This window comes from Gorilla gorilla, chromosome 13 (assembly GCF_029281585.2).
Source record: "Gorilla gorilla gorilla isolate KB3781 chromosome 13, NHGRI_mGorGor1-v2.1_pri, whole genome shotgun sequence".
NCBI classification, from domain to species: Eukaryota; Metazoa; Chordata; class Mammalia; order Primates; family Hominidae; genus Gorilla; species Gorilla gorilla.
In genome coordinates this window covers 98,856,823-98,884,312 of record NC_073237.2, presented here as the reverse complement: position 1 = coordinate 98,884,312, position 27,490 = coordinate 98,856,823, and the positions used below count along the sequence as shown (strand labels likewise).

Below are 27,490 nucleotides of genomic sequence, written 5' to 3'. Positions count from 1 at the left end.
AGCACCCTTGTGGCCACCACTATGACTGTGCTAGATCAGACCTGAACCCAGCACAGTGCTGGGTCTTGCCCAATGCCTGCTGTACCCACTCCCTGGATACTGCCTATGTTTGCTCAAGGCCTGTTGGGGTAGAGTAGGTGGGAAAGCCAGCCGGGCTCATGTCCTAGTCCATTCAGTGTGGTGAGGTCCTGCAGACTCCAGTGGGTCCACAATTAGCATTTGGGAGTCAGGAACTAGAGTCAAAAACCTTAGATGTCTACCTGGTATTTTATTGTATTGTGGCTCAGCTGGTACTCAAACCACAAGATACTGTCCTTCCCACTCTTCCCTCCTCTTTCCAAAGGGAGAGGTGCCTCACTCCATAGCCAGCACCACCCCTGGCCACAAGGAGTACTGCCAGACTACCACCCATGTTCCCTTAAGGCCCAAGGTGTTTTAAGTCAGCTTGTGGTGAATGCTGCCTTGCTTGGGACTCACCCTTCAGGACACTGGGCTTCCTTCTGGCCCAGCGCAGGTCCATAAATGCCATATAAGAATCTGAACTTCTTTAAGAGAGTTACTCTGAATTCTTTGTCATACATTTCAAAGATCTTCAATTTTTCTAAGACCATTACTGGTGCTTTGTTTCTTTTGATGTTATATTTCCCTGAGTTTTCACAATCTTTACATCTTTATGTTTATGCCTATGTATTTGAGGAAACAGCTATCTCTTTCAGCTTTTTCACGTGTTCTTTAGTGGTGTTAGACATGTACTACATAATATTGAATTGCTGCTCTGCTGCTGCTTCTCATTCTGGGGAGGAAGTAAAATGAGCACCAGAACTAAAATCCTGCACTAGAACTAACTTGCTGTCCTGCTGTTGTATGCTTGGAACGGTTATCATCAGAACTTATATGCTGCACTGGAACTTAAATACAGACTTGCAGTTGTTTCTGGGTCTGGGGAAGACTTAAGCAAACACCATTGCCAACCTTTAACTTGTTTCCAGATCACGGAAATGTTCCACAAAAGCATCTGGGTTTTCTGAGAAATCCAATCAGGAATTTAGGCCTTCTCACAGATGGTGCGCCCTGCAGCACTGTGGTGTCAGCCAATCACTTCACTGTGGCATCCTTACTGATCAGAATGCAGAGCAGCAGCCAAGATCCACATACCAATTTCTGTGATCAGTGCCCTCACCCCTTGTCTCCAATTCAACCCAAGTGGTTTTATCCCTCCTGGTACTTCCATGGGATGGGATCGGATCAGGTGCCCCACAAATATTCACAAACTGGTGGGGAGATTGAATGCCTAACCTCCAATTTCTTCCTCTCACCTGAGAACTTGTAGATCTAGAGAAATTCTCTGCAAGTGATCTTATGCTGGCTTGGGGGACAGGGACAGGGTCAATGGTCTAAAATGACCATTCCTCTTACCAGTCATGGGTTTTCTCATTTCTGTGGGCACGTGGGGTTTTCTGCTTGTCTTCAGAGTTCTGATGTATTCAGGGTGATATTCTTGTCTTTGAATAGTTGCTAGTGTACTTTTGTGGGTGAAGTAATGCTGGAAAATCTTCTATTTTGCTATGTTGCTGACATTACTCCAGTGCACTTACTTTTGAGGAGTATATATTTGTATAATTTGTTATTAATTTTCTCTTTAATTTTCATGATTCTTTATTGCAGTTTGATTGGAGAAGATTAAATGCTAATGTTTGAGTCAATTCCAATCAGAACTCAGGCTACAGTCTGTGACTCTGTATTCTAACTTAAAGAGAAAAATAATCTGACAGCATGATAAGAAATGGAATTACAGAATGAGCAAATATAAATGCAAAGTACTAACTAATGTTTAAGTGTTAGTGTATCTGGGAGGCATTTCTTTTAAGAGATTATGTTAACATCCTATGAAAATGATGTCCAGTTAAAGTCTGTCTAATAATCTACATGTGTATAAACCACTTGAATAAAGTAGCTATCATAAATTTTGTGCATTTTCAGTGCAAAGACTACATACAAAATAATCAACTAATATGAATAATAAATTGCTAAAGGTGGATAAACTAATTTTGTGGAGGAGTTACAGAATAAAAGTGCATTTAAGAAAGTGAATTCTGAAAAAGTACTGCATTTTCCCCAAACTTTTATATTCTCTCAGCCATTTGTTTTTATTTCAGAGGAGAGTCTTGAAATATAAGCCATAGCTTTATTACTCTTCCTCTGTCTTTCTTTTTTCTGTTTTTCTTTTATTCTTTCCATGTATATCTCTTAAAATAAGTAATCAATGTTAATTTAGAAAAAAAGAAAATAAAATAAAGATAAAAGTAAACTAAACAAGCAAGCCAATATGTATGTCATGTACAATATGAATATACTTACATTAACATTGTTAATATATTGGGGCACATCTGTTCACACATAATTTACATACCTATTTATAGAAAACTAATAATGGGATTTTATGTTAAAGTTGCATATTTTTCAGTACATACTTGTGTAATTTAACAATATATTATTGACATATTTTTTACATCATTCACATTTTAAACAAATACAACGAGCCCCTACTATATGTCAGGAATATCCTCAGCCCTCAAGATACAAAAGACATAAAAATCTATTTTTTTCAGTGCTTACAAAATAAATTTACAAATTACATGTTATGTTATATAATTTATAAATTATGTATTGAACAGTTTTAAGTGTTATGGAAGTAGAATGAAATGGGGTATAGAAGATCAGAGGTGTGGGAAAATTCAAATCTCACATAGGATGGTCAGAGCAGACATTGACAAGAAAGTGACATTTAAGGTAAGCAAGTGAATTAGCCATACGAATATCGGGGAGAAAGCACAGTATGACCAGAAGGAGCAATCATCACAAAGTCTTTAAGTTAGGTGTTAGCCCAGAGCATCCATCTGTCTTTCCTTCCTTTATTCTTCAATTTTCCATTTCTTAAAGAATGAGAGACAGAAATATGCTTATGATTTTTCTACTTGGAATATACAAAGAAAATATATGGATTTTTATTTTTGACTTGTAGGCCTTTTGTTCCACATATTTTCAGAGTATCTCTGAACTCTGAATTCTGATTTTTAAATTATGAGTTATGCTTCCTGTTCTTTTTTCCATCTTTTTGAAGGTATAATTGACAAAATTGTATATATTTGAGGTGTATAACATGATATCTTGACTGTATATATATATGTATATGTATATATATGTTCTTTTAATGTCTCTAGAAGACTAGTTCCATGATACTACAATAAGACTAAAATTTGCTGTTCATTTAACATTCTAAATAAAATTGTAAATATCTCCCAGAAATAATTCCCTATTATGTTCTGATATTTATAGAATTTTGAAATTACATTAGAGAACTGAACTGGCACTTCAGATTTGCTTTACTCTCACAATAAATGCAGTGAATCATATAATCAGACTTTGGAACTTAGCCTTAATCAGGCCCAAAGCTGGACTCTTTCTATAACACACAGACTAAAGCTCCCAAAGGCAATATCTGAACGCTTTTATATTTTAAAAAATTAAATTCTTACAAAGAAGAGGAATACATGTTACTGTTATTTTTAACTCTTTATAGAATAAATAAAGTCTATTTTTATTTTAAATTACAAAATTAAAACAAAATTTCTGGTGAAATATTTTCTGTATCTAAAATTTTTAATTCCTTCTACTTTCTAATCACTAAGATATTTATACTATCAAGTATATTTTTGAATTTATGACTAGGACAGCAGTCACTTTCCCAAAAGCACACAGTCTAAAATAAATATATTGAAATGAATGAAAGATGGGTGGTACATTTATCCCGTTTGCAATGGCAAAACTTTATTATTATTATTACTTTTATTTTCCAATGTTTTGATTAATGTCATTAATCTCTCTTCAAGTGTTGAGATATACACCTCTTCTTGAAGCATCATCTTACCCTGAAGTCACACTATTTTGACCCTGAAGTCAAACATTTCGTTAGATGAACATCCATTGAAAACAAATTTTGCACAATCACATGTTCTGGGCATTTAAATTATTTTATCTAACAAAAATATCAACCAAAATACATACTTGTAAATTTTAGAGACCTACTCTGGCTAGTAAAAATACATTGTCAATTTAAAGATATTAGAATGTGACCGGACGTGGCAGCTCACGTCTGTAATCCTAGCGCTTTGAGAGGCTGAGGCGTGGGGTCACTTGAACTCAGTACTTGGAGACCAGCCTGGGCAACATGGTGAAACCCTGTCTCTACAAAAATACAAAAATTAGCCCTGCATGGTGGCATGCACGTGTAGTCCCATGGACTTGGTGTGCTGAGGCCGGAGGATCACTTAAGCCCGGGAGGCAGAGGTTGCAGTGAACCGAGATTGCACCACTGCACTACAGCTCGGGTGACAGACTGAGGCCCTGTCTCAAAAAAAAAAAAAAAAAAAAAAAAAAAAAAAAAGAAAGAAAAAGTAGAATGCCACAATAAACCCAGGAATGCTCACCAAACCAAAACTGGATCTGAGTATTTGTAGCCAGGAAAAAAAATTTAGTTCACATCAGCTCCTTTGCAGCATGGATAGCATTGCTTCCTGTCATTGATACCACAACTGGTTATACAGATGAAGAGCCTGCAACCCCATTACCAGTCATGTCAAAAGCCAGATGTTCTACTTAGAACCTTTACCAGGATATAGAGTCTGCAAAGCTCTTTGCTCAGGTTTCTATTTACTCTAAGATTTCTGGGGGCTCATCTGATTGGAATAGTCAAGGCCACATTCTGGCTCCTACATTTTAGAGGTAAGATTGATAATACGATGAATTCTTTATACACATGAAGGTTATGTAAAAGATGTTTGCAGCCACAATGTGTAACTAATATTCATTACATCATTAAGTGAGCATTAATATCCCAATGTTATAAATAGAAGACTAAGGCCCATTTGATTGCCCTGGTTCTCCTTGTCACAAAAACTAATCCTTCTTGAATGATAGTTCTTATAATATGTCACAGTGCCCTATTTACAAACCTTTAACTTGTATTCAATTCAAAAACAATTCAGCGAATAAGCCACTTTGATAGTTCATAAGAGGTTATACTGATGACATACTGTATTAAAACTATCTATTAAAAATTATGATTATGTAGTTAAACAAAGCTATTAGATAAAATAAAACCATTTAACGTAAAACCTAGCACATCCTTAATGACCAATACATGAAAATAATAACAAGCCCAATAAAAAATGTAATTAGGCAGCAAAATTTTCTAGAAAATAATTACCACTTGAACCTGAATATGAATACTTAAGTTCCTTCTTTTATTATTATGTTCATTGTTTTCTCATTATTCTGTATACCTGCAGAGCTTGTTCACAGATTTAAAAAAAATAGAACTGGGGAGTTGGAAGACCTCTTGGATAATTTATGGTCCCATACTTCTATTTAATAAATGATGGAATTTAGATCCATAAATATAAATTTGCTTTTAAGAGTCTAGTTATTCAGACATCTCATAATGCAGTCCAGTTTAACATCTTATGACAGGATAGTCTTTCCATTACCATGGTCTTTCTGCTACTACAATATCTGGGAAGTCCCAGTGTTCCAGATTATTTTCTGGGTCACAAATCTGGCACGGCATGTGCTGCATTTTATTGTTAGACAACATTTATGTAAACCTAAGCAATCAACATTTATTACATATTTATAATTTGAAATATATATTTATTTTCAATACCAAATATTTTTGCCATAAATGTGACATCAATAAATATTTGTCTATTGATTAGATTGTTATTATTTAATGCAAAATGTTTTATACTATTTTAATGTACTATATAAGTATAGAAATAAAATTACTAGCTAAAAATCACACCAGAAACTGTTCTAACCACTCTACATACGTTTTTACTCCTTTAGTTCTTACTCTAGGTACGCTTCTTTTCTTTTCCTTTTCTTGTCTTCTTTTTGGTACCTAATCTAGGTTATTTTTATTTTTAAAAATAACATTTTTAAAGAACATTTCAGCATTATTCATAATACTGAACATAAAGACGCAATGTAAGTGTCCATTAATATAAAAATGGATAAAGAAAATGTGGTATATTTACACAATGGAATGCTACAGCTTTATAAAAGAAGGGAATGCTGTCATTTGTGACATGGGTGGAACTGGAGGACATTATACCGAGTGAAATAAGCCAAGCACAGAGAGACAAATACCGTATGATCTCACTTATATGTGGAATCTAAAAAGTCAGTCTTTACATCCTCCTGTAAAGTCCTGCATAATATCGTTATTCCATTTCAAAACCAAATAAATGAGACCAGAAACAGGGCGGTTAGCTGTCTTGCCAAGGACCACACAATAAATGCTAGAGCCAGGTTTCAGAATCAGTCAGCCTTGCTCCAGAGTCGATATTTTCTAATGACTCTTGCCTTCAATGTCCAGTTAAGTTAAAATATGTAATTTCCCCCCCTGCATATTTTATCATTTGATAAATACCTTTATTGTCAACAGAAGTGGAGTTCACCTAAACTCTTATAAAAACCAATGAAAGAAGAATGCCCTTTTTATTTTAAATTATAGGCAAGTATTGATACCTTAGGCTAAGGATAAAGTGTGCTCCAAACCACTCCTTCAGATTGCCAAACTCTTCTGTGTAAGTAAAGACTGCTCTCTGTAATTTACACCCAATTTGCCTATAGTGTTCTCCCTGTGTAATTGACACCAAGTTATTATTATACATAATAAATAAACTCCACGGTTGGAAAAAAGATAGAGTAACAGGTGCTTCCCTTTATACATGTTGTGAATATATATTAGAGCACTATTTTAGTGTAAATGTTGATACCGATCTGTATTAAAATGAGGACTACACCTTTATCCCCACTATTTTAATTTTAATATTTTCTTTCACTCATAATGAACACTCAGTACATAAAAAATTGTGAATACTGCATTATTGCAGAAGTGATAAACTATAAGTAGCCTAAATGTCCATCCTCATATGACCCTTTAAATGCACATGAAAGACAAGGAATGGTATATTTCATGATTGTATGATTCTGACAGGCTCACAGAATTTCTTATGTCTTGGTCAGCAGACATAAGAAACCAATAATATAAAAGGTAGACAGGCATTGAAAGAAAAATGAAAAAATAGTGGGGCTTACCTTACAGAGCACAGGAGCAATAGCTATTCTGAGTCCAAGGCAATATTACATTGTGGTGCTGTCTACTATCCATTTCAATCAAGTAGACAGTCTCTATGTGACAGATTTAAGTGTATATACAGCATGACAGAGAAATGGAGGAGACTCAGCAGGAAATGTGAGGAAGTTGAATGAATATACATACATATATAAATAATATATATGTATATTTAATCCCATAAAATTAAAATTTATAATATAATGATAGTTAATAATTTCATTATTATGGCAACATATAAATGAACCTATATTTCATATTTTTAAATAAAGATAATCCCTTTAGTTTAGTACAATATTAACTATTATAATATGTGAACATTTTGTGTTATGTAATAACTATCAATTTTTTTCTCCTTTTTATTTAATCTTTGCAGCAAATCATTAGATAAATTCAACGGAAATTAAGTGAAAATGAATCATAAGGAAAATTTCACTTAGGATGCAATAGAGTTTCAATGAAGTGCTACAGTTTGGAAAATCATTTTAGTGAAAAAGAAAAAAGACACACGTTTTCCATTGGCTAAAATAAATTATATTTAAATAAAGTCTCTTTAGAAATATAAGGTTTATACTGGTACAGTGAAATATATAAAAATAAATTAACATGTACATTTCAATACCAATGAGATGTTCACGTTCATATATATGCATGTGAATGTGTGTGTGTGTGTGTATATATATAGATATATATAATGATTTATGTAGCACACAACCTATTTCTTTTTTTTTTATTTCTCACTCCCCAATACCTCGCCCCATAATTTAAATTGTTTTAAGGACTAGAAGCAGCTTATATTTTGTAAGAAGGCCAATCATAATGGAATATTTTCATGTCTCTAATTGGACTGTTTAAATGTCTAGATTACATTTCTACAAATATGAAAAATGGGTACCACAGATAGGAGGAATTTGAGAGTATGGAGGAGAACCTATTTTTCATCAGAAGAGAGGCTTGGCTCAGATTTATCATTTTTTATATTGTCAACATTTAAAATGTGGTGTAAGACCCCTTTTTTCAAGAGAGAAATCTGAGAAGTAGTCAGAAATCATGAATTCATGAACTTTTTTTTTAACTAAATATTGATACCACTTGAAAGCAATGTGCTTTTCAGAGGACAAAGTCTATACAAACTTTTGCAGATATCAGTACCAAATATTGGGGATCGGCTCTTGTACCTCACACTCATCCTGGATCTGACTGTTACCATTTCATTTTATGCACAGCAATATCTCTGTGAATAATGCAGCTAGAAGATTACTTGATGCTATTTACTTTCTATTTCTGAACACTTTATATACTTTTGCATGGTTTAACTTGTCATATGAAACATGAATCTGGGAAAATGAGAAAATTTTAGGAACCAATAAATTTCAGAAACCAATAAATTTTTATAGTTCGGCTTTCAACTCTGCAGGGGAAAAAAAACTTCATTTGCAAAATTTTCCTCTTTTAAGGAAAGAATCAGGCAAATTTGGATTTGTTATAGTTCTAATTGTTTTAAAAATATTTTTCTTGGTCTTTTTCTTTTAATTTTATTTTATTTGAAACAGACAAATAACTCTCATTTCTGATATTGTTATAAGGAAGTAGATAGGTAAGTGCAAAAAATGGATGGATAGATAGATAGTACGAGTGTTTAAAATAATTTTAGTTTCACAGAGGATGCTTAATTATTGATACCAATTAATAGGAAGATTTTTTTCTACTTTCAAACCCAAACATACAACACAGCATAGTCAATTGTTACATTTTCTATAATTAAAGTCTCTTTCTGAGGCTCCAAAGCATATTGTGTGTTTCTCCATCAGGTTGTCGATCCTCTTACATACTACATACCGCTCTACGTAATAGATATTTGCATTTGTAGCTCTGATCTCTCTCCATCGTGGGTTCTTGAGGACTGTGACCATATTTATTCTCCATAGTAACCTCAGAAATGATCACAGGAATTGGTCCATAATGGCCTTTTAAAATAGTGAGCTAAAAAGGTTGTTAATTTAATAAATTGCTTATTTAGTAATGTAAATAAACAATTACATACAATCGAAAGTCTATAAGGGCTGAGCATGGTGCTCACTCCTGTACTCCCAGCACTTTGGGAGGCCGAGGTGAGAGGATTGCTTGAGCCCAAAGTTTAAGGCTAGCCTGGGCAACATAGTGAGACCCCGTATCTATTAAAAAAAATAGACTACACAAGACACACACACACACACACACACACACAACAGCTGTTCAAAGTCATCAGAACCAGATGTAAGCCTTAACTTTTGACCCATTTTCTATGTGACTTTGAGAAAGTAACATTCTCTTTATTAATCTATACAAATAGCTGATAGATTAAATTATATCTGTCTTCTGTTAAAATATTTCATAATTCTTTACTTTTAAATAACTTGCTGCAAATCAACCAACAATTTACTTGAATAACACTAATTTAAAAGTTAGTATTTAAAGGAAGATATATCCATTAATAACAAGTAGAAAATCTCAGTCACTTCTAAGAATGGAGTTATAACTTGCTTTTGAATTTTGTCTCTTCTCTGCAAATTAACTCCTCTGGAATAAGCAGAGAATTTTTACTCCAGCCTGGCAATAGGCATGATTTATTGTGTGTGGTGGTTCAGACTGCTTCACAGGTATCCTCTGGTTAATGTTGCAAATCTACATCCACTTAGTGACCTGCTATTAGCTTAATGACACTGTTATTAATCACTGAGAATCAAAGAATGATATAAAGAAAGCAAAGCAAAAAAAAAAAAAAGACTAGGTTTCTGAAAAGGAACGTTATTATCTAAGTCTAATTACAATAACCCTATTAAAAACTGAGGATTCAAGAATGGCTTAGCAAAACGATGAAATAAAGAAAAATGGGATATTCTGTGCTTGAACAAGCTTGTGTTAGAATTCTAACTGATGGTGTTTTCTTTGACTCATTTTTAGGCTAGACTGCATGCTTGTTATATTCTCTCACTATGTCTTTTGAGTGTGGCATTTTAGGAGCACTTAGGGACTAGCTTTCTTAAAATTATTGATTTGGTAATTTCTCCTATATAGAACTTGGATCTATTAAACTACAGTTGTAACTAACTATAAGTAACTTAAGCTACCTTAAGAATTCAAAAGCAGAATTTGGAATCAGGATATACGGTTGTTTCACAAAATCTTGCAGCTGAAATATAGTGATGATTCCCTTGGCAATGGACAAGATCCAGAAAATAGTAGACCCTTACAATGAACTCAGTCTCTGTTGTTGATTACTTTCTTCTTTGCAGTCTATTAATATTTCTAATCCAAGCACTCTCTATTCCTTGCTCATTACCAAGCACATTTTCACAGAGTAACCTGAATTTACAGGTTACATATTTAATCATCAGCAAGAACTGGCTTAGAGTCTCCCATGGCTTATTACAGCATCCTATGGGGAGGTCCAATAGATTGATAAGGATGTTTTAAACACTAGTCAAATTAATGTGGACCATGGGACTGGGCATAATGTTGACTGTGAGGGTGCAGTGCTGTGGATGATGCTCTTTCACAGTAAATAAATAAATATAATATAGTGTTTCAAAGGTGGGAAAGATACCTAACCATGTCTACTATAGAACTTTTATAATGTTGTCTTTATTTCTAGTCTTTCCCCATTTTATTGACTACTCTTTGAAGAGGAGAACTAGCATTCAAAATACATTTCAGATTTTAAGAGATTATAAAAACTATTTAGTCCAAACTCCTTTCCCATCTCATGCAAAGCTTAGAGAGGACCAATCTCCTTGTGCAAAGATTTAAAAATATTTGCATAAAGACCTGCTTATATTTAATATACTTTAAAATGATATTCAAGCTTTTAGTGAATTATATGTTATTCAATAACACATAGAATATTATATATATAGCATTTACAATTAAGGAATATACAAACTTCAAATATACAGAGAAAATTTTACTACATCTTATTCAAATGTTCATTCATCCATTAAACAATAAATTATCGATTTACTTATATATTGACCTCTGGTTTCCCCTCAAGTAGTCGTACTTTAAAATGTGAAGAATTTTTACCTCAGTCTGGCATGGACTACAAAGCAATGAGTATCTGAAAAGGTCTTAGGAAACCTTGTATTCTGTTATCCGAATTCCTATTAAGTGCACTAACAATAGCTGAGACAAAGTATGGCTTGTATAAAGCAGCAAAATGCATAGTTGTTCAGTTACAAGAAATACTAAATTTCAGTTCTTGGGTAAAAATTGTCCGCTTTCATCATGCTGAAATTACTTCAAAATTAAAAGTTAAAAAAACATAATAATATTATGGTTGAGTTTAAAACTATCCCCTGATGCCAAGCCCCATCATGACATATTATATAAAGTGATTTTATTTTTTTGAGACCCAAGTCTCACCCTGTTGCTGAGGCCAGAGTGCAGTGGCATGATCACAGCTGACTGCAACCTCAACCTTTTGGGTTCCAGCAATCCTCCCACCTCAGCTTCCCAAGTAGGTGAGACTACAGGCTTACGCCACCATGCCTCACTAATTTTGGTATTTTCTGTAGAGACGGGGTTTTGCCATGTTGCCCAGGCTAGTCTCAAACTCATGGGCTCAAGAAATCCTCCCACCTCAACTTCCTAAAGTGCTGGGATTAGAGATTTGAGCTACTGGACAGGACTAATTTGAATTTTTAATACATTTTGTTAAAAATCACAATTGAGGTAGGACCTAGAAATGTATGCCATTCGGCTTTGAAAAAAAAGATTCATATACCATGTCTATAAGCACATTTGTTTTTATTCGGATAACTTGTAAAATACTTAGAATCATGATATTGAAATATGTAACGTACCCTTTCATATAACCCAATATTTTTACCAATTTTTAAAATCACTAAATATTCACTTACTATAATTTACGTAGCTATATATTATTCCATAATATAGAAAAAGAATGTATTATACACATTCCCATTTATTGTATGTTATGTGGTATCTACAAATAAACATTTAAAAATAATGATGCAGTTATCATGCTCGTGTGTAAATGTACACTCGAATCTTTTATGTTGTATTTAATAGAGTACTCAGGTCAGATGTAGCATTCATTTAGTTCCTAGAAAATATCAGAGCATATCATAATTTTCATCAAGAGAATGGAAACTCAGTACATGCTTTCTAAGGATATTAATAGCTATATAGTATATCTAATTATAGTATATAATACATAGTATAATTATAGTATATAATATATACTATATAGAAGAATGTAATTATACTATATAATATGTAGTATACAGATTAATGTAAAATCTATAAAATTTATAAATATATTTAAAATTGATAATGTAGAAAATATAAGTAAAATTGAAAAACTTATTGGTAAAAGTACTCACCTTTGCAAATGGAATAAAATAAATGTTTTTAAATATTAAAAATAGGCAGTATGGTAAAACCTATCACAACTGAGATAAAAAAAAGTCTATGTTATAAAGCAACAAATTGAATACATATTTTTACTTAAAATTAGAATATCTATTTCCACTAGATATTAAAATGGTAGCAGAAAGTAGAAATAAGGCTAGATAATGATGCCAAATAAATGCAAATAAGAAGAAAGTAAGTTCCTTGATATTTCATATTTTTACCTATTCTATTAATTCATTAAAAACTTCAGATGATACAAGACCACATTATTATTTTTTCTGGTTTCATGTACTTTTTTGTTTCCTCTGATTTATTTTATTTTATTTCTTGAGACGGAATGTTGCTCTGTTACCCAGGCTGGAGTGCATTGGCGCGATCTCAGCTCACTGCCACCTCCGCTTCCCAGGTTCAAGTGATTCTTCTGCCTCAGCTTCCAGAGCAGCTGGGACCACAGGTGTATGCCACCATGAATGGCTATTTTTTTGTGTGTATGTGTTTTTAATGGAGATGGTGTTTCACCATGTTGGCCAGGCTGGTCTTGAACTCTTGACTTCAGGTGATCTGCCCACCTCAGCCCCTCAAAGTGCTGGGATTACAGGCGTGAGCCACTGTGCCCTGCCTGTTCTATTTATTTTTAATGGGAATAATTTTTCAGGACTTTGCTCAAATGATACCTGTAGTAACAACCTTTGTTGGAAACATTGATTTGGAATTAATTTCTACTACTTCTTCCCTTCTCATATATATTTCTATACCTCCATGATGTTATGTCTATTTTCTCTCTTTTTTGTTGTTTATTCATTCATTTTTGCTTGTTTATTCTTCAAGTATATTTGGTTGGTTTATATGTATAGATAATACAGTTATCTGGTAAAAGTTCATACAGTTTAAGTTTATATGCAGTGGAAGCTAACTGTCTTATCAATGTCTGCCACCAGTTCACAGAGGTATCCACTGTTATCTGCTCCTTGTATTTGCTTATGTATTTATATGCCTATATAAGCATATAGATCTATTGATAGATACATGAATTTACATTTCAATGTTTTTTACCAATTTTTATTTAAAATATAAAAGCTGCAGATAGCACAAAGAACAAAGGAAAATGATCTAACAAAGCATTTTGAGTTAAAAACTTTTTACATTTTTAAATATTTCAGGCTTCATTTTTAAAGATTTATACATTCAGCCATTACCTTTTTTTAAAGAAGCTTACCACATTATTTTATTCTTCTCCACTTCATTTGTTCTGCACAAGTAACACAATTCATATTGTCAGACTTTTTATGCATATCACTACAATCTATTTTATCAGATTTCTGTATACATATGCGTATAAAACATGTAGATGTTTTCTGTTTATATTTGTGTTAAAATAATATGCTATTGATAATTTCTTGTCTAAAAAACATATTTTACTGTACATCAATGGTTCACATAAACAAAGAAGTGTATGTAATTAATTCATTTAACAGTTACATAGCATTAAATACAGTATGCTATTCATTTACATAGCTTCATTTTCATCATTAATGGCAATGCTGCAATTAACATTGTTTTACATAACTCCTTGTGAAGAGGCTTTTTGAAATGTTTGATTGCATATATCTTGAAGTGGAAATAAGGACTCAATTGTATTATCAATTTGGCTAGTTACTGTCATACTCCTCTCCAACATGACTTATTAGGCTTAAAGTGTCCATCATTACTTAAAAGACTTAAAATTATTTCTCTGTCAGAGAAATGAAGTTAGTGTTTCTGTATATTTTTTTCTCATTAAGGTATGAACATATATTTTACTGTTTAAATGTGTCATTTTCTGTTTATTTGTGATATTGGTGTTCTTTACATGCTTTTATTGGTTATTCTAACTCCTCTTTTGGGAATTCTTTGCTCATTGTACTACTGTATTGTTTATCCTTTTAAAATTGGTACAAGTTGTTTATATATTTTTAAACTACACTTTGTAGATTCCTTTGGGCAGTATGGCCTTTTTAATGGTATTGGTTCTTACAATTCATGCACATCAAATGTTTTCCATTTGTTTGTATGATCTATGATTTCTTTCAGCAATGTTGTATATTTCTCCTTATAAAAATATTTTATCTCCTTGGTTAGATATAATCCTAAGTATTTTGTTTTCCTTGTGCCTACTGTAAATGGAGTAGCGTTCTTGATTTTGTTCTCAGCTTGAACATTATTGGTGTATAGAAATGTTACTGATTTTTCTACACTGATTTTTATCCTGAAACTTTAGTGAAGTGATTTATCAGCTCAAGAAGCCTTTTGGTGAAGTTTTTAGGGTTTTCTAGCCATAGAATCATATAATCACGGAAGAGAGATAGTTTGACTTCTTCTTTGCCTACTTAGATGACTTTCATTTTTCTTTCTTGCCAGATTGCTCTGGCTAGGACCTTCAGTATTACGCTGAATAGAAGAGGTGAGAGTGAGCATCCTTATCGTGTTCCATTTCTTTAGGGGAATGCTGCTAGCTTTTCTCCTTCAGTATGATGTTGGCTGTCATAGATGACTCATTATTTTGAGATATGTTTCTTCAGTCCCTAGTTTGTTGAGAGATTTTGTTATGATGGAATGTTGGATTTTAATGAAAGCTTTTTCTGTGACTATTGAAATTTTCATATGGTTTCTGTTTTAAATTCTGTTTATGCACGAATCACATTTATTGATTTGCATATTTTGAACCAACCCTGCATCCCAGGAATAAAGCCTACTTGATTGTGGTAAATTAACTTACTGATGTACTGCTGAATTAGGTTTGCTAATATTTTGTTGAGGATTTTTGCATCTGTGTTAATGAGGGATATTAGCCTGCAGCTTTCTTTCTTTGTTGCTTAGTTGCCAGGTTTTGGTGTCAGAGTGATACTGGCTTTGAAGAGTAAGTTGGGGAGGACCTCCTCTTCCCAAGTTATTGGAGTAGTTTCAATAGGACTGATACCAACTCTTTTTTGTACATCTGGTAGAATTCAACTGTGAATCCATCTGGTTCAGAGCTCTTTATATTTGGTAGATTTTTAATTGTTTATTCAATTTTGGAACTTGATATTGGTCTATTCAGTTTTGATTACTTCCTGATTCAGTCTTGGGAGATTGTGCATTTCCAAGAAATTTATCCATTTACTCTAGATTTTAGAATTGGTGCACAGAGAGGAAAAGAGTATCTGAGGATCATTTGTATGTCTGTAGTATTGTTTTTATGTTGCATTTCTCATTGTGCTTATTTGGATATTTTATCTTTTTTTCTTTGTTAATCTTCCTACTGAGGTCTATAGCTGTTGTTTAGTCTTTCAAAAAACACATTTTGGTTTCATGTATACTTTGTATGGATTTTGGGGTCTCAATTTTGTTCAGTTCTGCTCTGATTTTATTATTTCTTTTCTTCTACTAGCTTGAACTGGACCCCTACCTTTTACCAGAGAAAAAAAGTCAATTTGAGATGAAACAAAGACTTTAATATAAGACCTAAAACTATAAAATGTCATATAAGAAAACCTAGAGAATACCCTTCTTGACGTCAGCTTTGGCAAATAAGTCATAACTAAGTCCTCAAAAGCAATTTCAACCAAAAGAAAAATGGATAAGTTGGACCTGATTAAATTAAAGGGTTTCTGCACAATAAAAGAAACTCTCAACAGGGTAAACAGACAGAGAGAAAATATTTGCAAACTATACATCCAACAGAGATCTAATATCCACTATCTCTAAGAAACTTGAACAAATCAGCAAGCAAAAGATGAACAGCCCTGTTAAGAAGTGGGCAAAAAACATGAACAGGCTCTTCTCAGAAGACATACATGTCACCAACAAACATATGAAAAACTACTCAAAATCACAAGTCAGGAAAGAAATGCAAATGAAAGCCATAATGAAGTACCATCACACACCAGTCAGAATGGCTACTATTAAAAAGTAAAAAAATAATAGGTGTTGACAGGGTTGTGGAGAAAAGGGAATGTGTGTTCATTATTGGTGGGAATGTAAACTATTTCAGTGCCTGTGGAACGAAACTTGGAGATCTCTCAAAGAGCTTACAAAAGAACGACCATTCGACCCAGCAATTCCATTACTGGCTGTATATCCAAAGGAAAATAAATTATTCTACCAAAAAGACAAATACATTCATATGTTCATCAAAACACTATTCACATTAATGAGGACATGGAATCAATGTAGATGTCCATCAGCTATGGACTGGATAAAGAAAATGAGGTACAAACATAACATGGAATACTATGCAGCCATAAAATGAAAGAAATTATGTACTTTGCATCAATATGGATCCAGCTGGAGACCATTATCTTAAGTGAATTAACGTGGGCACAGAAAGCCAAATACTGCATGCTCTCACTTATAAGTGGGAACTAAACATTGGTTATGCATGGACATGAAGATGGGCACAATAGACACTGGGATCTACCATGTGGGGGAGGGCAGGATGGAGAAAGGGCCTGAAGAACTACCTATTGGATATTGTGTTCTCTACATTGGTGTTGGGATTATTTGTACCCCATACATCAGTGTCACACAATATACTCATGCAACAAACTCACACATGTACCCTCTGGACCTAAAATAAAAGTTGAAAAAGAGTTGGTAAATCAGTAGGTGGGAATCAGATACATAGGATGGCTATAATCAAAAAGTCAGGCCAGGCATGGTGGCTCACACCTGTAATCCCAGCACTTTGGGAGGCCAAGATGTGCGGATTGCTTGAGCCCAGGAGTTTGAGACCAGCCTAGGCAATATGGCAAAAGCCCGTCTCTACATATAATACAAAGGAAAATAAATAGCCAGGAGTGATGGCAAGTGCCTGTATTCCCAGCACCTAAGAAGGCTGAGGTGGGAGGATTGTTTGAGCCTAGGAAGTGGTGATTGCATTGAGCTAAGTTTGCACCACTGCACTCCAGGCTAGGCAACACATCAAGACTTTGTCTCCAAAAACAAGCAAACAACAACAAAGGTCAGATAATAGCAAGTGTTAACAAGGATGTGAAAGAATTGGAATGCTGATACACTACTGACAGGAATGTGAAATGGTACAGCCACCTTAGGAAACTGTCAGTCCCTCAAAAATTTCTACCTAGTGTTAGAATATGAGCCATCAATTCCATTCCTAGGTATACTATTAAGAGAAATGACAACACATACCTACCAAAAACTTTTACAGAAATGTTATTGGTAACATTATTCATAATAGCCTATAATCAGAAACAACCCAAATATTTAGATAAATAAATAGATCAATGAAATGTAGTATATCCATATAATGGAATACTATTGAGCAATAAAAAAGAAGTGAAGTACTAATATATGCTACAGTATGTTAAAGTACGTCATGGATAGAACCTTAAAAACAGTAGGCTAAGTGTAAGAGGCCAGTCACAAAGACCACATATTGAATTCTTCTATTTATTTGAAGTGTCCAGGATAGACAAGTCTGTAGAGACAGATGATCTATTAGTAATTGCCTTGGAATGGAATATTAGGCAGAAATGAGGAGTTATTAATAATAGGTATAAGGGTTTTTTTTTGTAAGATTAAATGTTCCAAAATTGAATTCTGAATATACTAAAAACCAATGAATTATATATTTTAAACTGGTAAATTGCACTAGATATATAAGCTGGATTTTTTTAAGTAAATGAAAGAATCTGGGAATTCAGTAAAGTGTATTGGTGTTAAACTTTTTCAGTAAGATGTTTTTCACAGGAGACATATATGGGGCAAAACAGCTTACGTAAAGTAAATCCTGGAAGGTAAAGATTAACATGGTAGGTTGCAGCAGTTTATGGATGACTGAATATCAGGGCAAGTAGTTACAAAGTAATTGTGCTGGGAAGAAAGAGCTATCAAAGGCATTTTACCTGGAGAATGACAAAATCAGAGCTGTATACCTGAAATAGTAAGTAGTAGGAAGGCATATAAAGAATTAGATGAAGGAGGCTCTAAGAAATTGTGTTCTGGTCAAATATCAAATAAATGTGACAGGAAAGAGTAGGTGATACTAATGGAGTATTAAGTTGTTTGATATAAAATGTGATCATTTAAACAAAATGCTAGGAGGAGAAGCATATTGGGGTAAATAGATTATAAATTTGGTTTTAATTATACTGGATTAAGTTGTTGGTGGAATATCGAGATTAACCTACAAAGCAAATTAATTTGAAATGTGGCCTAGAAAGTTACGTGATCTGGCATTTTTAAGATTACATCCTGTTCCAGAGGGTGCTAATTAACTTATGTCACAGTTTTGGTATTCTGGACTTTGCAATTGCATATTTTCTTTATGCTATTGTATTGACCTTTAATACTGTAAGGAGATCATGATATATTGATGATCATGAGCTAAATCAGGCCAGCATTAGTTTATATTTTATTTTTGTGGGATTATAAGAAAGACTTTTTTTTTTTTTTTTAGCTTGGACAGCCTTGTGCCTGGGTATGGGCTTGGCAAACAACTTGGGCTGAATTTCAGCACTGGCTCTCTTCCTCAGTTGGGCAGCCTTGAGCAGCATCTGTATGACAATACACAGTGATCAAAATAATCAACAGTGTTTCCAAGTTATATTTTTAATGTTGAGTGAAACTACTGTAAACACATAGGACCATATTTGAATTTGACCCACGAAATTAAAAAAAAACTCTAATATAAGTACCATTGGTAGTATGGGTAAAATAACTACATTAGAATTCCATAGCAGAATGTACTATTCTTTAAATCACTAGAAGCTCCTTATGAGTGATCTTGGCTTTTTTCACATGGTTACACTTCACATTACCACCTTGAATATCCTATCTCATGCATCACTAACTCATAGATAATCAGGGCTGGACTCCTGGGGTTTATTGCACTTTGATTTTAAGACTGGTTTAATTGCACATGACTAATGCAAACCACCTTCTCTTTCAAAAACCTATTTTCAATGCAGTGTTTCCTCCTTCTAGCCTTAGAGTTTTCATGTATGTCATCAATCTTAGGATAACTGTAATTTTTGTATGAGTATTTAAAAAATAATAAGCTGTGTTCAGCCTATACAAGTTAGAGAAAAACCAGGCTAATCTTACTAATATTAATTGATTAGTGAACTTTCAGACTTCAAAATTCAGGCAAATTCCACATAACTGATTGTACACTGTGAAATTTGTAGTTTAACAATATATATTACATCAGAAAATGTGTTTTCCTACAACTCAAAAGCACTCAGACTGTAATATTATTTATTTAACATTTTATTCAGTGATTTTTTTTGCAGTATCATAATTGAAGTGTCTTTTAATGGCATTTTTACATAGTTAAATACATGTGTCTATTTTATTTTTTAAAAATCATCTTAATTAACAAAAAACAGAGACATGTGTGGCTTGAAAAGCTAAAATACTTATTATCTGTCCTCCTTTTTATTTTAGCATAGGTTTGTCTTATAACCTTTAGTGTGAATGATATCAAAATATCCCTATGATTTATGGATACATCAGTAATCATTTCACATTTTCCCATTTTACTCTTTAAGATGTGATTACTTCTGTAATTAGACAAACTGATTCTAAATATGCACATAGGAGGGCAATGGTGTAAGATCACAAGATGGGGTAGATGAAGTTACAGGAAAGAGGTTTCCAAGCACAAAATTGGTGTGTATGTATAAGGAATTTATACATATTACCAATAAATAACTAAGACTTCAATACCTGAAGAATGCTGCAAGTGTTCAGTTTCCAAAAGAAAAACAAATTGCCATTAAAAATAAAATATTATACAAATTATAATACTTTATAAATATAAAATAAATAAAAATTTTGTATCACTGGTAATCAAGAAAATGCTAATTGAACCAACAACGTGATAGTGTTAGATGAATTTCATTAGGGATAGTCAAAATTTTAACTGTATCAATTATCATCAGAATATGAATGTATTGGTTCATTTTCATGATACTATGAAGAAATACTCAAGGCTGGCTAATTTATAAAGAAAAGAGATTTCATTGACTCACAGTTCTGCATGGCTTGGGAGGCCTCAGGAAACTTACAGTCATGGGAAGCACACACATCCTTCACATGGTGGCAGGAGAGAGAAGTGCAGAGCAAAGTGGTGAAAAGTCCCTTACAAAATCATCAGATCTAATGAGAACTCACTCAAAATTATGAGCACAGCATGGGATAACTGCCCACATAATCTAATCACCTCTCACAAGGTTCCTCCCACAACATGTGGGGATTAGAATTTGGATTACAATTCAAGATGAGATTTGGGTGGAGATGCAGAACCAGACCATATCATTACACCCCTAGCCCCTCGCCCCTCCCAAATCTCATCTTTTTCACATTTTAAAATGCAATTATGCCTGACCAACAGTTCCCCAAAGTCTTAACTCATTTCAGCATTAACCCCAAAGTCCAATTCCATAGTCTCATCTGAGACAAGGCAAGTCCCTTCCACCTATAAGCCTATAAAATTGAAAGCAAGTTAGTTACTTTCTAGATACAATGGGGGTACAGCCTTTGGATAAATGCACCCATCCCAAATGGGAAAATTGCTACAGGCCCCATGTAAGCCTGAAATCCAATAGGGCAGTCATTAAACCTTAAATTTCCAAGATGATCTCCTTTGATTCCATGTCTCACATCCAGGTCATGCTGATGCAAGAGGTGGCTTACCATGGCTTTGTGCAGCTCCACTTCTATGGCTTTACAGGGTACAGCCCCACTCCTGGCTACTTTCATGGGCTGGTGTTGAGTGTCTGACTTTTCTGCTGCCGCGTGCAAGTGGTTGGTGGAGCTACCATTCTAGGACCTGGAACACGGTGGCCCTCTTCTCACAGATCCACTAGACAGTGCCTCAGTGGAGACTTTGTGTTGGGGCTCCAACCCCCATATCCCTTCCACACTGCCCTAGCAGAGGTTCTCCACAAGGGCTCCACCCCTGCAGCAAACTTCTGCCTGGACATCCAGGCATTTCCATACATCCTCTAAAATCTAGGCAGAGGTTAATAAAGCTCAGTTGTTTACTTCTCTGCACTTGAAGGCCCAACAGCACATGTAAGCCACCAAGGTTTGGAGCTTGTGCCCTCTGAAGCAACAGCCTTAGCTGTATGTTGGCCCCTTTCAGCCATGGCTGGTATGGCTGGAATGTAGGGAACCATACCCTGAGGCTGAACAGAGCAGGGGGGCCCTGGACCCAGCCCAGGAAACCATTTTTCCCTTCTAAGCCTCTGAGCCTGTGATAGAAGGGGCTGACCTGAAGGTCTGTGACACGTCCTGGAGACATTTTCCCCATTGTCTTGATGATTAACATTCAGCTCTTCATTATTTATGCAATCTTCTGCAGCCAGCTTGAATTTCTCCTCAGAAAGTGAGTTTTTCTTTTTCTATCACATTAACAGAGGCTGCAAATTTTTCAAACATTTATGCTCTGCTTCTTCTCGAACACTTTGCTCTTTAGGAATTTTCTCTGCCAGATATACTAAATCATCTCTCTCAAGTTCAAAATTCCACAAATTTCTAGGGCAGGAGCAAAATGCCTCCAGTCTCTTTGCTAAAGCATAGCAAGAGTGACCTTTGCTCCAGTTCCCAACGAGTTCCTCATCTCCAACTGAGACAACTTCAGCCTGGACTTCATTGTCCATATCACTATCAGCATTTGGTCAAAGCCATTCAACAAATCTCTAGGAAGTTCTAAATTTTTCCATGTTTTCCTGTCTTTTTTTTGAGCCATCCAAACTGTTCCATCTCTGCCTGTTACCTAGTTCCAAAGTTGCCTTCTACATTTTTTAGTACCTTTATAGCAGTGCCCCACCCCTGGTACCAATTTACCATATTAGTTCATTTTCATGCTGCTATGAAACAATACCTGAGACTGGGTAATTTATAAAATAAAGAGGTTTAAGTGACTCACAGTTCCACATGTCTGGGGAGGCCTCAGGAAACTCAAAACCATGGCAGAAGAGAAAGCAAACACATCGTTCTTCACATGGTCGCAGAGGGAAAAGTCCCTTATAAAATCATCAGATCTCATGAGAACTCACTCACTTTCAGGAGCACAGCATGGGGAAACTGCTTCCGTAATCTTATTGCCTCCCACGAGGTCTCTCCCCCAACACATGGGCTTTACAATTTGAATTACAATTCAAGATGAGATTTGGGTGGGGACACAGAGCCAGACCATGTCAATGAATAAACAGGAAATTAACGATAGGTCATGGCTAATGTTATTATAACCACTTTAAATAGAATTCGAAGACCCTGCACTTCTGTTTCTAATTGTATTTTTGTCTAGAAAAATTTCCTACACATGTATACCAGAGATATGTATTAGGATGCTCCCATAGGTATGGTTTCTATCAGAAAAAAAGTGGAAACAACACAAATGTCTAATAAGTGAAAACATGAATTAAAATATTGCTTTATATATATTCAAAATGCAATGTGGAAAGTAAAATGAATGATGTTTATCTAAATTTGAAAGCTTATACATGAATAGATCTCTAAAACGAAGTGTTGAATGAACAAAGCAAGTTTCACATCACCCTCAAGACCTATTAGGTATTGAGAGTATATTCCTTGAGGAGAAGATGATGTTATTGTCTAGATCATAATTTCCACATTGTCTACCTTCTCCTCCAGATCTAATGTAATTCTGTACATTTATGACCTAGTGTCTAGTTTTGGAAAAAAGATCAAATTATGAAGAAGCTCCTTACTCTTCTAGGAAAAACAAATAGAAAACATAATTTTGCTAACATTGTCTAACTTGTAGTCATTTCTTTAAGGGCAAAATATTTTATCCATAATTAAAAGGGATAGATGAAAAGTACTTGGCAAATACTTATACAAAAGTAAATAAACCAAAAATGTGATGGTGTTATGTAAAATCATGATGTCTTTTAAAATGTTCATATACTGTGAATCTCTAATAAGGTTTTATTACCAGTTAGTGATAATACCATGAAGAACACAAAATTATGTTAGTCTATTTACAGACAAAAAATTTTGGTTTTCTTGCTGAGGGCAACTACTCCCAAGATCCCATACTCTTAACCATCACCAGAAATTCATTATGGCTTTCCAAGTACAAGTATTATCCATAATTTTAAGTTTCAAGAGAATAACCTGAACTCTAATTAAGAGAACATAAAAGACAGCTTTTTATTGTGTGAGTAAGCTGGACTCATTGCTATTTAAAACTCACTGGCAGTATGTAAGCAGTTTCAACATATAAAAGGGCTGTGTATCACAATTTCATTTATAAGACATTTGTGAGCTTGAAAACTCTTTCTCAATAGAAATAATATAAGAAGCTTTAGTTTGCAAATATTTTACAAAGAGTGATTTAACCAAGAGAATTACTGAAATTAAATGATACCCTCTAAATTATATTTTTCTTTAGAAATTGCTTTTTTTCACTCTAAGAAGCCTTTCCCTCCATTTCTGCTGTACATCCCTATTCCACAATAAAAATAACAATTTTCAAATATAAGTTTAAAGACATCAAAATATGCTTCATAGTGCTTTATGAGTTTACATGTTCATCTGATCTTTCTCCTCACCCTTCAGGAGCTACCTACTGTATGCATGGGCTCATCTACTATTAGGAATATGCCTTAGCCCAGGTAAGGTGCATATGACAGTTGTCCTCTATCATTTCTCTTCCCAGCATCATGCTAAGCATTTGTGTCAGCACACTTAAGGTAGGAAGTTCAAAATAGTATCAAAGTTGTTGGCATAATTAAGGAACTGTCTGTTTTATAGTATATAAATATCTATGTTTGGAAAGGCACTGTGATTACTCCGTGTTTCAGTTGGTCAACTTTTAGAACTGTGTCATTGAAAGACTAATTCACTGCACTGATAGACTCTGTTATATACACTTGAGACAACGTTATCATACGATCTAGTAAAACTGTGTTCTAAATCATTTACTTCTTACACATAGCTAGCTCTATTTAATTTACCCTAGATTCAAGTACACGTTCAACTTAATATTCAGTCTGAAATAATAACAATAATAGTGTTATTTTTAGTTTTAATATTACCCCCATATTGTAAATGTAATGTCTCATTTAATACTCATAACAATGTAGTGGAATATGTTCTATAATTAACTCAGTTTATGAATAAGAAACTAAGATATAGAAATATTGAGTAATCAAGGTCATATACTAGCTCTGTGACAAGACTGGAATTTGGACCAAGTCTGGAAGACTCCAGAATATGACTTATTTTCCACTAAGCTATAATACTTTCTATTGCCAAATGTGATACTGACCAAAAAACGAGGTTAAAAAGAACAAGTAAATTTCTTCCCCAAAACACATTTAGTCCAAAATAACTTCTGTTCAAGTTTTCAATAATACAGAAAAGACTACTGCTTAATTTCACCTAGGTATTTATATTCATTGAGAAATCCACTTTCACACTATTAGTTATTTAAATAAAACATATTTCTAAAAGTCTCATTTAATATTTTCTGGAGAAAAAACTTTCTTGAATAGAAAAGTAATATAATCATCTATTTTATTATGTAAATAGCTTTACCTTTGTTCGTTGATATCCCCAGTGCCTAGACAGTGTCTGGTACATAACAGTCACAAATAAATATTTGATGAATGAATAAGTGAATGATTTAATTATTCATGTCAGTAGGAACTCTGGCTATTCCTAGTAAAATATAATTATAAAAGAAGCTTCCAACTGGTATTCCTATTCTGAACTTATATATCATCTTTGGCTACATAAGTATAAAACTTTGCATTTTTCTATGATTTGTTTTATATTTGAGTAGTATGTGTATTAATATTCCCAGTAGGTAAAGTATTTATTTCTGCTCTGGAGTATACAAATACACATTTGTCAAACAATTTAAAATTGTATCCAAATCAGAGAAAGAAAGGCTGATGACCAGAATTCTCTGCTCTTCTTCTGGAATGAGGGAAGTCTTTTAATCAATTTTTTGAACTACATTCAAGCAACTGGGTATAATCATTTGCACATCTAACTCCAACTTTTATAATGTTATCCTTTAGTTCAACTGGAACTAATGACTAGGGCTTATTAAAAGTGCAAGGTTAACTTTTATTATTTTCTCTCATACTTGAGCTTCTATATTCACTTACTATTGTTTTTCCTATCTTGTCCAGTTTGAAGTCCATTTTCTTTTCCGTAAAAGAGAAAAGCTAAATATGGCACATTTGGCACTAAAAATAGGTGGGAGGTAGGGGAGGAGGAAAACAATGTGCTAGAGGAATAAGGAAAGGAAATAAAACAAGTGAAGAAGGAATGGGATGGAGAGTCTTGCTTATAATCTAGAAGACACTGAATTTGTCATAAAAAGGTTTTGTTCATTTTCTTACTCCATAATTTTGCTATATGACCCTGACTTTGCTGAAATCCTAAGGGTTGAAATAATGGCAGCTTCACTCATCTTACAAACCTGCTTTGAAAATTAAAGCTAGTAAAAACAAATTGTAGATTGTAAAGTGGATTACAAATACAAGTATGTAATAGCAAGTGCAGTGGGATATGAATTATATTAACTGGACTTGAATTACAGATTTGCAATTATACAGGTTATTTTGCCTATCTTGGCCTCTTTCCTATGTTTAAAGATGACGAAGGTTGTGAAAGTTAAATAGTAAAATGCATCGTAAGTTTTCTTAGAGCCCCTCAAATTTTTAATGAAGCTGAAAATATACTCAGTTATATGATGTAACTTGATTTTTACTCATTCTATATGTGTGTACTCAGAAAAGTTACTATTATATACTATTATGCAAGATAACAAAACAGAATTTAAAATGCTTATTATATAGAATGAGAATTAGAATTTGGTTCTTCAACATTTTTAGAGTCTATGGTAAACATTTTACACGATTATTAAAACGTTGTCCTACAAAAAGGATTGATACAAGCTTTTCTTGGGTTGAATGGACACTAGAAAAATATTATATTCATCACAAACTATGATGTTTGTCTCTACTGTTTCCATATGGCAAAGAGGATTATTTCCTTTTATCAGAATGTTACTAAAAAGTTAGAACATTCTAGTGTATGAGGAAATTAACACATAAGAGGGTTTGAAAATTTAATAAATTGAATATTCTACTGATTACTCTTACACTCGAAGTTAATTATTTTCCCCTTGAACATCTCTATATCATCCCTCTAACTTATTTATTTGAAACGTAATAGGGCATATGTCAACATGGCTATATAATAAAGACATACAATATAAAATAAGCGCAGTTATTATGCTCTATTATTTGGTTTATCACATGTTCAGACAGCAAGTGAGTGGAAAATGCAAACAAATTTAATGAAAGCAGTACAATCCCCAAAATAACTTCCAAAATATTTTGAATAAAGTGCTTACCTACTAGCAGAATTTAAGTTGGAGAAATAAACAAAAGGGATGGCAGAAGAATAATACAATTGTTAAGGAATTTTATTCTTCTGGCACCAGTGAGAAATATACAGAATAAAATGAAACAAAAATAGGAGATTCCTCCATGAAAACATAGGGGTTGACTTAGAGAGAAGATGCAGTGTAGCAGGATTGGAAACTACAGGCACTTGGCCCACTTCTTCATATAATTTATTTGTGCAGTTGGGGCTTCTTCTGGACCGATCATGTCCTGAAGAATGCAATGTCTTGCATTGAGTGATGGACTATTGTTATGCACACCAGACTCTATGGCTTGGTAGGTCAGTTACCATGTAGTTCACAACAGGTAGATCAGGTTGCATGGTAAATATATGGCCCGTAGTCAAATGTTCAGCTTCTACTAAGGCCCGGTAGCAAGCTAAGAGCTGTCTCTCAAAAGGAGAATAGTTATTTACAGATGATGTCAGGATCTTGCTCCA

The 27,490-nt window shown here is 33.8% G+C and overlaps 1 long non-coding RNA gene across 1 annotated transcript in view; it reads right to left on the bottom strand.

The window, feature by feature from the left end:
• LOC101145977 (uncharacterized) overlaps window positions 1-22,584 on the bottom strand; it is a 110,499-nt gene extending 87,915 nt beyond the window's left edge. Inside the window, exon 1 of the long non-coding RNA XR_002007295.2 lies at window positions 22,527-22,584. This is a non-coding gene — a long non-coding RNA (uncharacterized lncRNA). The remainder of the gene's footprint in view (window positions 1-22,526) is intronic.
• Between the last annotated feature and the right edge of the window lie 4,906 nt (window positions 22,585-27,490).